Below are 11,942 nucleotides of genomic sequence, written 5' to 3'. Positions count from 1 at the left end.
ATAGAGAGGTGGAGGGGAACTGTTGGACACAGGGAGAAGAAAAATGGACAGAAGATGCTGGACATAGGGAAAAATAGGGAATGAGAGTGTAGATGCTGGACATGGGGAAGAATAGGGAATAAGAGTGTAGATGCTGGGCATTAGAAATAGAGGAGATGCTGAACTCAGGGGCAAAGGAAGATGGAGATCTGATGCTAGTCACAGAAAGGAGATGGGGGAGAGAGAGAGAGAGAGGGAGATGCTGGACATTGAGGGGAAAGGGAGAGAACATAAGCACCGCCATACTGGGAAAAGACCAAGAGTCCATCAAGCCCAGCATCCTGTCTCCGACAGTGGCCAATCCAGGCCTCAAGAACCCGGCAAAAACCCAAAAACAAAACAAAAATTTAAATAAATAATGTTCAAAAAAATGAGATGCTTGACATAAGGAGGGGAAGGAGGGAGAGAAAGCAAGAGAGAGAAGATGCTGGATAGAGGATAATGAGGGAGATTATGGACAGGAGGAGAGGGGAGAGATGCTGGACATAAGGGAGGAGCAAGTTGCTGAAAGACTGAGGAAGAAATAAAATGGGGAATAGGGCTGGGGTGTGGGAAGGAGATGAACAGCTATAGGTAGATTGAAGACTAGATGGTAAAGAGGAGTGAAATGCTAGAGGACAAAAAGAGAGAGAAAATTAAATTGAAGCAAGCTGAGTGGTAATGATCAATATCAGAGATGAATGTAGGAAAGAAAGTGAGAAAGATAGGAGGGGAGAGAAGTCTCAGATGGACTGGAGACCCTGCAAAGAGAGTTAAGAGAAGACAAAGGAAAGCAGAAACCAGAGATGGAGACCAACATGATTAGAAAAAAAAATGGAAGGTAGAAAAAATTTAGTAACTTGAATATTTTGCAGTTGACATCTGATGTCTTTATAATTTTGTGCAGTACTAGGAGAGCTGCATTTTCTTCTATTTCTTTGGTGTTGTACTGCATGTAGTGTGGCTTCTTGTGGATTCAATTGAATTTTGGGGTATATATTTCTATTTTTATTGCTTATTATATACTCTTTGAAGGTCTATCTATGTTCTGTGACTGACACCAGGTATTCTGTTAGCATTATACAAAGCATTTTACAAAGGTGCGGGAGGGCTAACACACGGCTAGTGCATGCCCAATCAGCACTACGACCGGGGTGGCATGTGCACCCGGCAGTAATTCTAAGTTTGGCATGTGCTGAATCCCATGGCAGAAAATAATTTTCTATTTTCTACCATGGGGGGCATTCCCAGTGGTAACTGGCAATGTGCCCATGCTAGCACGTGCTGCATGGTTTCCGCATGGATAGCACGTGAACCCTTACTGCTAGGTCAATGAGTGGCGGTAAGGGCTCAGGCCACAAAATAGGTGTGTGCTAGTTTTAATATTAGTTCAGTCCCATTTCACGGCCCATTAAAAAATAGCCTTTTTCCCCAGCCATGGTAAAAAATGGCCCAGCACACACCTAAAAGACGCGCGCACACTACCGCTGAACACTTTTTACCATGGCTTTGTAAAAGGACCCCTGTGTTTCATAAAGGGCGACCGAATTTCAGCTTTGGTTTCGGCAACATAACTGGCCTTATATACATTTTTGGCATGATTTCAGTTTCAGCAAATGTTAATTAAACGTTTTGGCCTGTTTCAGTTTCAGCTGAATCAGCCTGCATGGTTTCAGCAGAAGCTGAAACTTAGGGGGTCTTTTATTAAGCTATGGTAGCATTTTTAGCTCGTGGTAGAAATCACCTGGTGGTAAACACCAAAACTCCCATTATATTCCTATGGGCGTCTTGGCGTTTCCCGCCAGCTGATTTACACCGTGAGCTAAAAATACTACCATGACTTAGTAGAAGACCCCCTTAATGCATTGGCAGTTTGGTGAAACTGTAAACCCTACAGCAATATAAAGTGACATAACGTAATCTCAAAAGTATTGCTTAAATATGTTAATTCCCCTATTGGTTCAATAACAAAAGTTTTGGATTCGGCTGAAACCAGGTGATTTTTGGCAGTAGTTCTGGTTTCAGCCAAAACTTTAAAAAAAAACCCCCATTGTTTCCATTTCAAACAAAACTTTTTTTTTTAACGCAGTTTTGTTAGCCCTCTAATTTCTATGTAGGGATCTTTAGGTTTTCCTGTTAGTATATCAGTGCTCTTTTCTGGGTAAGCTTCTTGTTGTATGAATTTGATAGCTGGAGAAATTATGGTATTGCAGATTTGCTCTATAGTTTTTTTTCCATGTATTAATTAATATACAGCAAATCAGTACAAAAGACGTGCAAGTGGTTTACAAAAATATAAAAATCGGAGGGAGGGGAAGACGAAGACTAGCACATAATAGGACAAGAAAAATGAAAACAAGTGGGAAAAATTAATTGAAAAAGATTACAATAAAATCACAAAAGGATGTGGACAGTTAAAACATAAGGTACAATGCTGCGATCACTGATGAAATATTAACCAGAATGGACTGACCAACCAGGAAAGGGATCTAGTCGTCGTCATTGATGATATGTTGAAACCCTCTGCTCAGTGTGCGGCGGCGGCTAAGAAAGCAAATTGAATGTTAGGTATTATCAGGAAAGGAATGGAAACAAAAATGAAGATTTTATAATGCCTTTGTGTTGCTCCAGAATATTGTGCACAATTCTGGTCACCGCATTTTAAAAAAGATGTGGAGGGGCATAATCGAACGAAAACGTCTATCTCCATGGGCGTTTATCTCCGAGAACAGGTCCGTGAAGGGGCGGACCGAACCGTATTTTCCAAAAAAAATAGACGTCCATGTTTTATTCGACAATTTGTGAGCTGGGCATTTTTGTTTTTCAGCGATAATGGAAAATGAAAGCGCCCAGCTCAAAAACGAATAAATCCAAGGCATTTGTTCGTGGGAGGGGCCAGGATTCGTAGTGCACTGGCCCCCTTGACATGCCAGGACACCAACCGGGCATCCTAGGGGGCACTGAAGTGGACTTCATTAATTCCTCCCAGGTACATAGCTCCCTTCCCTTGGGTGCTGAGCCCCCCAAATCCCCCACAAAACCCACTACCCATAACTGTACACCACTACCATAGCCCTTATGGGTGAAGGGGGGCACCTACATGTGGGTTTCGGGTGGATTGTGGAGGGCTCACATTTACCACCACAAGTGTAACAGGTAGGGGGGAAGGGCCTGGGTCCGCCTGCCTGAAGTCCACTGCACCCCCTAACAACTGCTCCAGGGACCTGCATACTGCTGCCAGGGAGGTGGGTATGACATTTGAGGGTGAAAATAAAAAGTTGTGAAACATCATTTTTTGTGGTGGGAGGGGGTTAGTGACCACTGGGGGAGTCAGGGGAGGTCATCCCCGATTCCCTCTGGTGGTAATCTGGTCATTTAGGGCACGTTTTGGGGCCTTATTTGTGACAAAACAGGGTCCAGGAAAAGTGCCCTAAATTCTAGCTAAAAACGCATACTTTTTTTCCATTATCGGTGAAAGGCGCCCATCTCTGTTCCGGTGATAACCATGCCCCAGTCCCGCCTTCACCACGCCTCCAACACGCCCCCGTGAACTTTGTACGCTTCCGCAATGGAGTGCAGTTGAAAACGTCCAAGTTCGGCTTTCGATTATACCGCGTTATTTGTTTTTGTGAGATAAACGTCTATCTCCCGATTTAGGTCGGAACTTGGGCGTTTTTCTCGTTCGATTATAAGCAGGAAAGTGAAATTAGAAAAGGTACAGAGAAGGGCGATGAAAATGATAAAGGGGATGGGATGACTTCCCTATGAGGAAAGGCTGAAGCATCTAGGGCTCATCAGCTTGGAGAAAAGACTGCTGAGTGGAGTGGAGTGGAACGAGTAGATGTGAATCGCTTGTTTACTCTTTCCAAAAATACAAGGAGTAGGGGGCACACAATGAAGCTACAAAGTAGTAAATTTAAAATGAATGGAGAAAATGTTTCTTCACTCAACATGTTATTAAACTCTGGAATTTGTTGCCAGAGAATGTAGTAAAAGCAGTTAGCTTAGCGGGGTATAAAAAAGATTTGGATGACTTTCTAAAGGAAAAGTCCATAGACCATTATTAAAATGGACTTGGGAAAAATTCACTGCTTATTTCTAGGATTAGCAGCATAAAATGTATTGTACTTTTTTTGGATCTTGCCAGGTACTTGTGACCTGGATTAGCCACTGTTGGAAACAGGATGCTGGGCTTGATAGACCTTCAGTCTGTCCTAGTATGGCAATACTTATGTATTTATGCCTTCTTTTCACTGAGCCCATCTTTCTGGAATTTCCTTTCTTTTCCACTCCTTACAGAACAATCCTACAAACATTTTAAAATTGCCTTGCAGACTTACTTACCTGTTCACCAAAGCTTTTTCATAGACCCCCGTCCCTATGTTTTGTTAGCCTGGTTTGGCTGACTGGTCGGCTCTGTGTTTTCTGCTTGCTTCTCTACTTTATTTTGTTTCATTATCCAGGGGCTCTGCTTAACTGCTCCATGGCATGATACATAAAATTGTTTATGTGCTCCTGCAAGTTCCTGGGATAATACTGAAAGGTAGGAATGAGTGCGAACACAAACCTCAACGCAGCATCCCTGTGGAATTCAAGATTTTGATTCAGAGCTTTTATACTTTCAGCAGTCCATATGTACCAAGGGCAGCACAACTTCTATACCAGTTATATAAGGCTTGTGCTCAGCTGCCATACTCCAAACAAGAGCTTTGGATTAAAAAAATTGCACCACTGGGCAGACTGGAAAACTCTTTTTATTGGAAAAAACTAAAAACAAATAACATACAAATCAAAACCAAGCCCCTAGCTATACACGGTCCTCCTATCTATGTACACCCCCTCCCCCTCCTCAATAGTACAGTGGAAACTGTTTATTAGAAAGACCAAAGAAAAAAACCGGACATGCAAATCAAACCCCAGGCTCCTAGCTAGACATGGTCTGCCTATCTATGTACACCCCCTCCTCAATAATACAATGGATCAACCCCCCCCCCCCCGACCCCCCACAACCCCTTCAGACAACTGGCACACAATCCCCTGGGAAGCATGTCCCCTCATGGCGGCTTAAGCCTCACGTGTCTCCACCACCTCGAAGCCACCCCCACCCCTTTTTCCACCCTTTCCCACTTCGCCGCTTCCTGCACCGCCCTTACCACATCCCAGCTGACTACCTCCGCCGGCCGGACCTCCTGGTACAGGGACACCCTGCAGCGCGCCATCCAGAGGCAGTACCGCAATATCACCGAAATCAGAAAGCGTGTTACCGGATCCCCGCGTCCCTCTCCACCCTCTGGGCCATACACCCAGTCCGCATAGCTGTAGTTGCGGAAACTGGGGATCTGCAGCAACGAGGAAACCCGGTCAGAGACCTGGACTGTAAATGGGCACCTCACCAGGAAATGCTCCATCGTCTCTTCAGTTCCAGCACATTCCTCCCGTGGGCACCCTCTATCCCGCACATTGCGATATTTCAAATTTCCTCGGACGTACAGTCTACCGTGAAAGGACAGCCACGCCAGGTCTTTATACTTCACCGGGATGCGGTTCGAAGCAATCAACCGTAACCCCTGCTGCATCCGTGGGGCCGGCGCGTCCCTCAGCGCCAGAGGAGCTGAGAACACCTGCGCCCGTACTCTGTCCATCCAGACCCCCCGTTGTCCTGCCTTCACCTCCCCCACCGTCAGCCCCCACACCCTCACCAATTTCACTAGGGTCTTGCAATAACTCACCCCCCCCGGAGCCCCCCTTCGCAGTGCCACTACCCTCCCCCCCTCCCGCCATAGGTCCCAATATCTCGGCCACCACTGCAGGACACTCCTAGCCCACCCCGGTGGCTCCCGCCCTACCGCCCTCCCCAGATTGAACTGCAGGAACAAAGCGCTGAAAAACAGGACTGGGTTTATCATGCCCACCCCCCCCTCCCTCCTAGGCAGATAGGTAACATTCCGTTTTACCGGATTCGTCCTGTTGCCCCAGAGCAGCCGGAAGAACACCCCATACAAGGCCGTGTACCGGCTCTCCGGCAGCAGGCAGATGTAACTGACGAACAGAAACAAAGGAACTAAGTGTGCCTTGATGAGCTGTACCCGCTCCCCCATGGTCATTTTCCACCCCTTCCATCTATCCACCCTCCCCTTCACTTCTTGGAGACACCTATCCCAGTTGTAGAGCCTATAATCCCCCTTCTCGAAGTATATTCCCAAGACCCGTATACGTTCCACAGCTGTAGGAAACCTACCTCCCAACTCAAATTGCAGCCCCTGATCCCCAACCCACAGGCTATTGGACTTTTGAAAATTGACCTGCGACGCTGTTGCCTGCGAGTATTCCTGGATCAGGTTCTGCAATCTACCTCCCTCCCTCTGGTCCGCTACCCACACTGTAACGTCATCTGCATACGCCACGACCCTTAACTGGTTATTGTCCCCCACCTCCACCCCTTCCAGCCCCTCCGCCCCCCCCTTCTCCAGCCGTCTTATAAAAGGGTCGATGGCGTATGCATACAACAGCGGGCTGAGTGGGCACCCCTGTCGGACCCCTGCCCCTACCTCAAACCCCTGCCCTCTCCACCCGTTAACCAGGGGAAAACACCCCGCATGCCGATAGAGTAGCTGTAATTGCTCTATCCAACCCTTCGGAAACCCATAGCGCTCCAGAATGCTCCATAGGACACCCCACTGCACTCTATCAAACGCTTTTTCCTGGTCGAGTGTTACCAACAGCCTACCATGCCCTCCCACTCTACTGCGTTCTACCCCCTCCCGCACCCACGCTGCAGCTTCCAAGACCCCTCTCCCTTTAACCCCACATGCTTGCGAGGCTGCTAGCAAATCCCCAGACACCTGCCTCATTCTCTGGAATAGCATTCGCGCAAAGATTTTTCGATCCGTATTAAGCAGTGCTATAGGCCGCCAGTTGGCCAGCATCGCCGGGTCCTTCCCCTTACTTAGTAGGATAAGAGCCGCCTCTGTCAAGGAACTAGGCAAGGAACCCTCCAACTGGGCTGCCCCCCATACCCTCACCAGGATCGGCACCAGCTGCTCCTTAAAGGCCTGGTAGAACTCAGTTGTTAGCCCATCCGGCCCCGGCGAGGTCTTCCTGTGGAGCGCCCCGATGGCTTCCTCCACCTCCTGTTCTGTCCACGGGTTCAAGAGGGCCTGAAGCTGGGGTCCCCTGTGACCTATCCCCGGGGTTCCTTCCACATAACACTCCATCTGCTCCATATCAATCTGCTGGGCTGAAAGGAACGCCGCAAAGTGGTCCCTCACTGCCCCCAGAATCCCCTCCTTGGTGTCCTGCAGGACCCCCTGTGCATCCCGCACCCCCTCCATCACCCTGCGCGCCCTCCGCTCCCGGCAGCATGCGAAGGGGTCCGGGCTACACATTTTCCCGAAGTCCCGCTCATACACCAAGGAGGTGTAGCGGTTGTACTGTACCTGCTCCAGGAGTGCTTGGAGATCATGTATTTCTTCCTCCCTCCCCCCTTGTGAAATCAATGTGTCCCTCTTTTTCTTTATTGCCATGCCCAACTTTGTCCTTTCCCTCCCCTCCCTTCTCGCCTGTCTGAGAAAGAATCCCCGCGTTCGTCTTTTCACTGTATCCCACCACTCCCCCAATGACTGAAATGCCCCCTGCACTGACACCTGATCTTCCAAAAACCGGCGGTACTCCTCCCGCACCTGCTCGCTACCTAACCACTTTAAATTTAGTCGCCATAACCCCCTCCCTGGCCTCTGCGCTGCCGCCCCCCCCACCTGAAGGAGGACCATGTGGTGGTCTGAAAAGTCCACGTCCACGGTTCGTGGATCCCCCAGACAAACCCCCTTCTTTACCAGGAATCTATCGATTCTACTTTTACACTGCCCTCGAAAGAACGTGAACCCCTCCTGTTCCTCACAGAAGGCCACATGCGCGTCTACCAGCTCCGCCTCCCGCATGATCCCTGCCAGCCTCACCCCGTCATAGCCCACCTGTACCGATCGTCCCCCACTATCCTTTTTCCGCAATATGGTGTTAAAATCTCCCCCCCAGACTACTTGGCGCGAAGTGTATAGGTAGGGCTTGATCTTCCCAAAGAGGAGCACCCTTTCCTTCTTGCTTTGGGGCCCGTACACATTCACCACCCTCAGTGCTCTATCCTCCCAAATCGCATCCACAACAAGACATCTCCCCACCCCCAGCTCCACCACTCGCTGAATATTCACCCGGTGGGACTTAAATAAGATCCCCACCCCACCATACCTCTCCCCCGCCAACCCCCACACCGAGGGACCCCACTTCCAGGCCCGCCTTGCCCGCCTGATCACCTCAATGGACCGCAGCCGAGTCTCCTGGAGCAGGAAGCAATCTGCTTGGACCCTCGCGAACCAGTCATACGCTAAACCCTGCTTCTTCGGAGAGGCGATGCTGGCCACATTCAGCGTGGCAAATGTCAACACTAAGCCTGCCATCCTCATTGCGAGTCACGGGTCTGCTCACTCCCAACTTCTTTCCTTATCTCCTGGGATACCCCCTTCTTACCCTGAAGCAGGTCCTCTGCTATGCGGTCTACATCATCCCCTGCCAGATCCCCCTCCCCCCCCCCCCCGCAGCCGTCCTGTCTGCACCTTACCCCCCCCCTCCCCCTTTCTTCCTTCCTTTCTTCTTTGCTCTATCCGGACCCACCCCCTGATCCCTCCCTCTCCCCTCTTCACCCCCGCCCCCTACCTCCTCCTCCGAGTCCTCCACCTCCCCCAAGTCCTCCAAGTCCTCCAGATCCTCCTCTAGCTCCACTCTGTCCCCCCAAGCCTGCACTTGGGCCTTCACCACCTGCCCGGCCCCCTCAGCTTTCCTCTTACTCCCCTTTCCCCTCCCTCCCTCCCTTCCCTCTTCCTCCTCCCTCCCCCCTCCCCCTCCCCCCAGAGCCTTCCCGCCCTTCTTCCTACCACCAGTACCCTCCTCCAGTGCTTCCTCATATTTCCGTTTGCCCTCTCCAATCCCCCCTGCCGCCCCCTCTTCCTCCATTAACTCCACCTCTTCTCCTTCCCCCTGTTCTTCCTCCTCCCTCCCAACCTCCCTATCCTCCTCCTCCTCCTCCAACACCTGAAATCTGTTCCTCCCCCTCTTCCCCTGCAGCGACCCCTCCCTGCCCACCCCTACTTTCCCCCCCCTCCGAAACTTCCCTTTCCTCTGTGGCACTTGTACCCACTCCCCCTCTCCCCCCTGCTCCACTCCTGACCCAGCCCCCTGCCGCCCCCCCTCCTGCATCCCCTCCTTCTCCCCCCCTTGCCCCTCCCTGCCTATCACCCCCTGCCCTATCCCCTCCTCCATTACCCCCCCTCCCCGTCCCTTCCCCCACATATCCCACTCGTTATGGGCCGCCCTAGGGCAGTTCCGATATGCATGGCCTAACCCGCCGCAGAGGTTGCACCTGATCGCGGTGCAGTCCTCTGTGGCATGCTGATCCCCGCATCTTCCACACTTTACCACTGGGCATGACATGCTGAAGTGCCTAAACGAACCACATCTGAAGCACTGCCGCGGCTGCCCCTTGTAAAAGCACAGTATCCTGTCACGACCGATAAAGGCAGCCGAAGGAATGTGCTGGACCACATGGCTCTCCTGTCTCAATTTGACCAGGGCTCCCCAACCTCCTGCCCAAACCCTGCTTGGATCCGGTAACTTTGTAAGTGGGGATCTCAGCTCCGCGTACCTCTGTAGCCAGTAGGCTAAATCTGCCCCAGAGATAGACTCATTTCTCACGAGCAGGGTGATCTGCACCAGGTCCGGCTTGCTGACTGGAATGGCCCTGAGGTCCCGCCACTCCCCCTTTCCCCTCACCCCCTCGTACCTTTCCCAGAATATTTCCATCCCCCTCTGGGTCATGAAGCTCAAGTCATATTCTGGGATGTTGATGGGGTGTATACACGCGTAAAAGTCCTCGGGTATAAACCCCATCCCCATCACCAGCCTCAAGACCCGATCCCTGGAGGGCATTGCCCCCTCCCCTATCCATTTGAGCTGTACCACATTTCGCCGCTTAGGCAGCTGTCCACCCCCTGTCCCCGCTCCCCCCCAACCCCTCCCTGGGCCCTCAAAACCACCCGATCTCCCCCCCTCCCTCCTTCCCCCTCCCTGGACTACTGCCGCAAAGGACTTGGACCCCAGCCCCCACCGCCCCCCCTCCACACTTGTTCCAGCCCTTCCCTCTGCCTCCCCCCCCTTCTGTCCCTCTGCCCCTCCCCTCATCCCTCTCCCTTCCTCAATATCCACCGCCCCCTCCCCCTCCCGTTGTCCCCCGTCCCCTTCCCTCTCAGACAAACATCCAGCAACGTCCATAGTCAGTTCTGCGGCTTGGGCTGCCTCCAACTGATTGTCCTGCCCATCACCACTTCCTGGAACGTCCCTGCTCGTCCCTGCCACTGCAGGCTCCAGCCTCTGGGCTAATCGCCTCCTCTCCTCTGTCTCCTGGCGATACTCTGGCACCTGCCCAGTCAGGTCTGCAGCTGGCGATACCAGACTCCCTGCTCGCTCTGCCCCCGAACTCCCTCCAACCTCCGGCACCAGGGGCGAAGCCTCCGGAACTCCGCCGCTCCCCTTGGCTCCTCGCTCCCAGCCGTCCTGCTGGCAGGTCTGCTCCACCACCCGCTGCACATCTGTTAGACTTGCCATGTCCACTTCTGTAGTCAACGAAAGTCTCTCAACAATCGGGTTACTTCCCTCTTGCTTCTGGTGCAGTCCCTCCTGCGTTCTCCCAATGGCTGGCGCTTCCCGGGGGCATGGCTTGTCTGTTCCTGATTCCGCCACAGGCTGGCTGTTAGCACCCCCCGATTTCACCTCTTGTAATGGACAGCTGGTCAAATGAGCTCCCAGCTGCTGCCCGCTCCTATTCCTCTCTCTCCGACCCCTCTCCTGTAAACCGCCAGCTACTCCATGCTCAGGGAAGACATCCCCTGCTCCCGGACTTCGTGGGCGGGGCTTCTCCAGATGCCATGCTGCTTCGGTTTCCACTTCAGTCATTGCAGACCCGGCCAAAAATACCGGAGTCTGCCTCTGCTGACCCTTTTCCAACAGGGCCTCCTTCACGGCAACTGTCTCTGCTGTTTGCACAACTGCAGGTAAGCCCTCTGAGACTTCGACCACCACCTCTGTAGAAAACAGGCTGCTACCTGCGTCTCCCTCTGCTGCCTCCATTATCTGGAGTTTTGAAAAGTTACTGAGTTCTGTCCTCCCCTCCACAGGTAGGATCTCTACTCCAGCCCCCACCTCAGAGCCATGTCCTGCCGCTGCCTCCTTATCCTCTGGCTGCTGGGTAAGTGCTCTAGACTGTGTTGCCAACTGTCTCATGTATTTTAAAGTGGGGTCACCTCTGAACCCAGACAACTCTTTTGAGTCTAATGCTGCTGAAGACACTGAAGCTTGCTGCAACTGTAGTGTTCCTGAACCCCCAGACTGTGGTATTGAAGCCATCCTTTCTCGGTTAACATAGAGCTCCCTCAAAGGATTCACAGAGCCCTTTTTTAAACAGTTCAACAAGTGTTCTTTTTTCCCCAACAACTTTGATATCCGGGCTTCCTCTTTAACATACATTTGTCTGTGCTCCGCTGGGGCAAATTTACACATAGTTCTTGCCATTTTCAGACGTTTTCCTAGCTCCACTACTTCTTTTTCCACCAGCTTAATTCGTCTTACAATATTTACCACACTACTTGCTGGATCATCAGGGTCATAGCTCACTTCAAGGAACTCCTCATCTGACGATCCACTCTCCTCACTCTCACTCTCAGCTGCCTCCAGCAAAGGCTTCTGGCAAACTTCCATCGCCTCTTCCTTCTCCCTTCCTTGGAAGCGCCCTTCTGGGGCCTGTACTATCTTCCTCCCCCCTCCACTGTCTTCTCGCTTACCTTCCGCAAGCTGGGCCATGGAGGGGGAAATGCTCTGGTGGC

Source organism: Microcaecilia unicolor, chromosome 1, assembly GCF_901765095.1.
Source record: "Microcaecilia unicolor chromosome 1, aMicUni1.1, whole genome shotgun sequence".
NCBI lineage: Eukaryota > Metazoa > Chordata > Amphibia > Gymnophiona > Siphonopidae > Microcaecilia > Microcaecilia unicolor.
Note: the sequence above shows the minus strand (reverse complement) of the source record.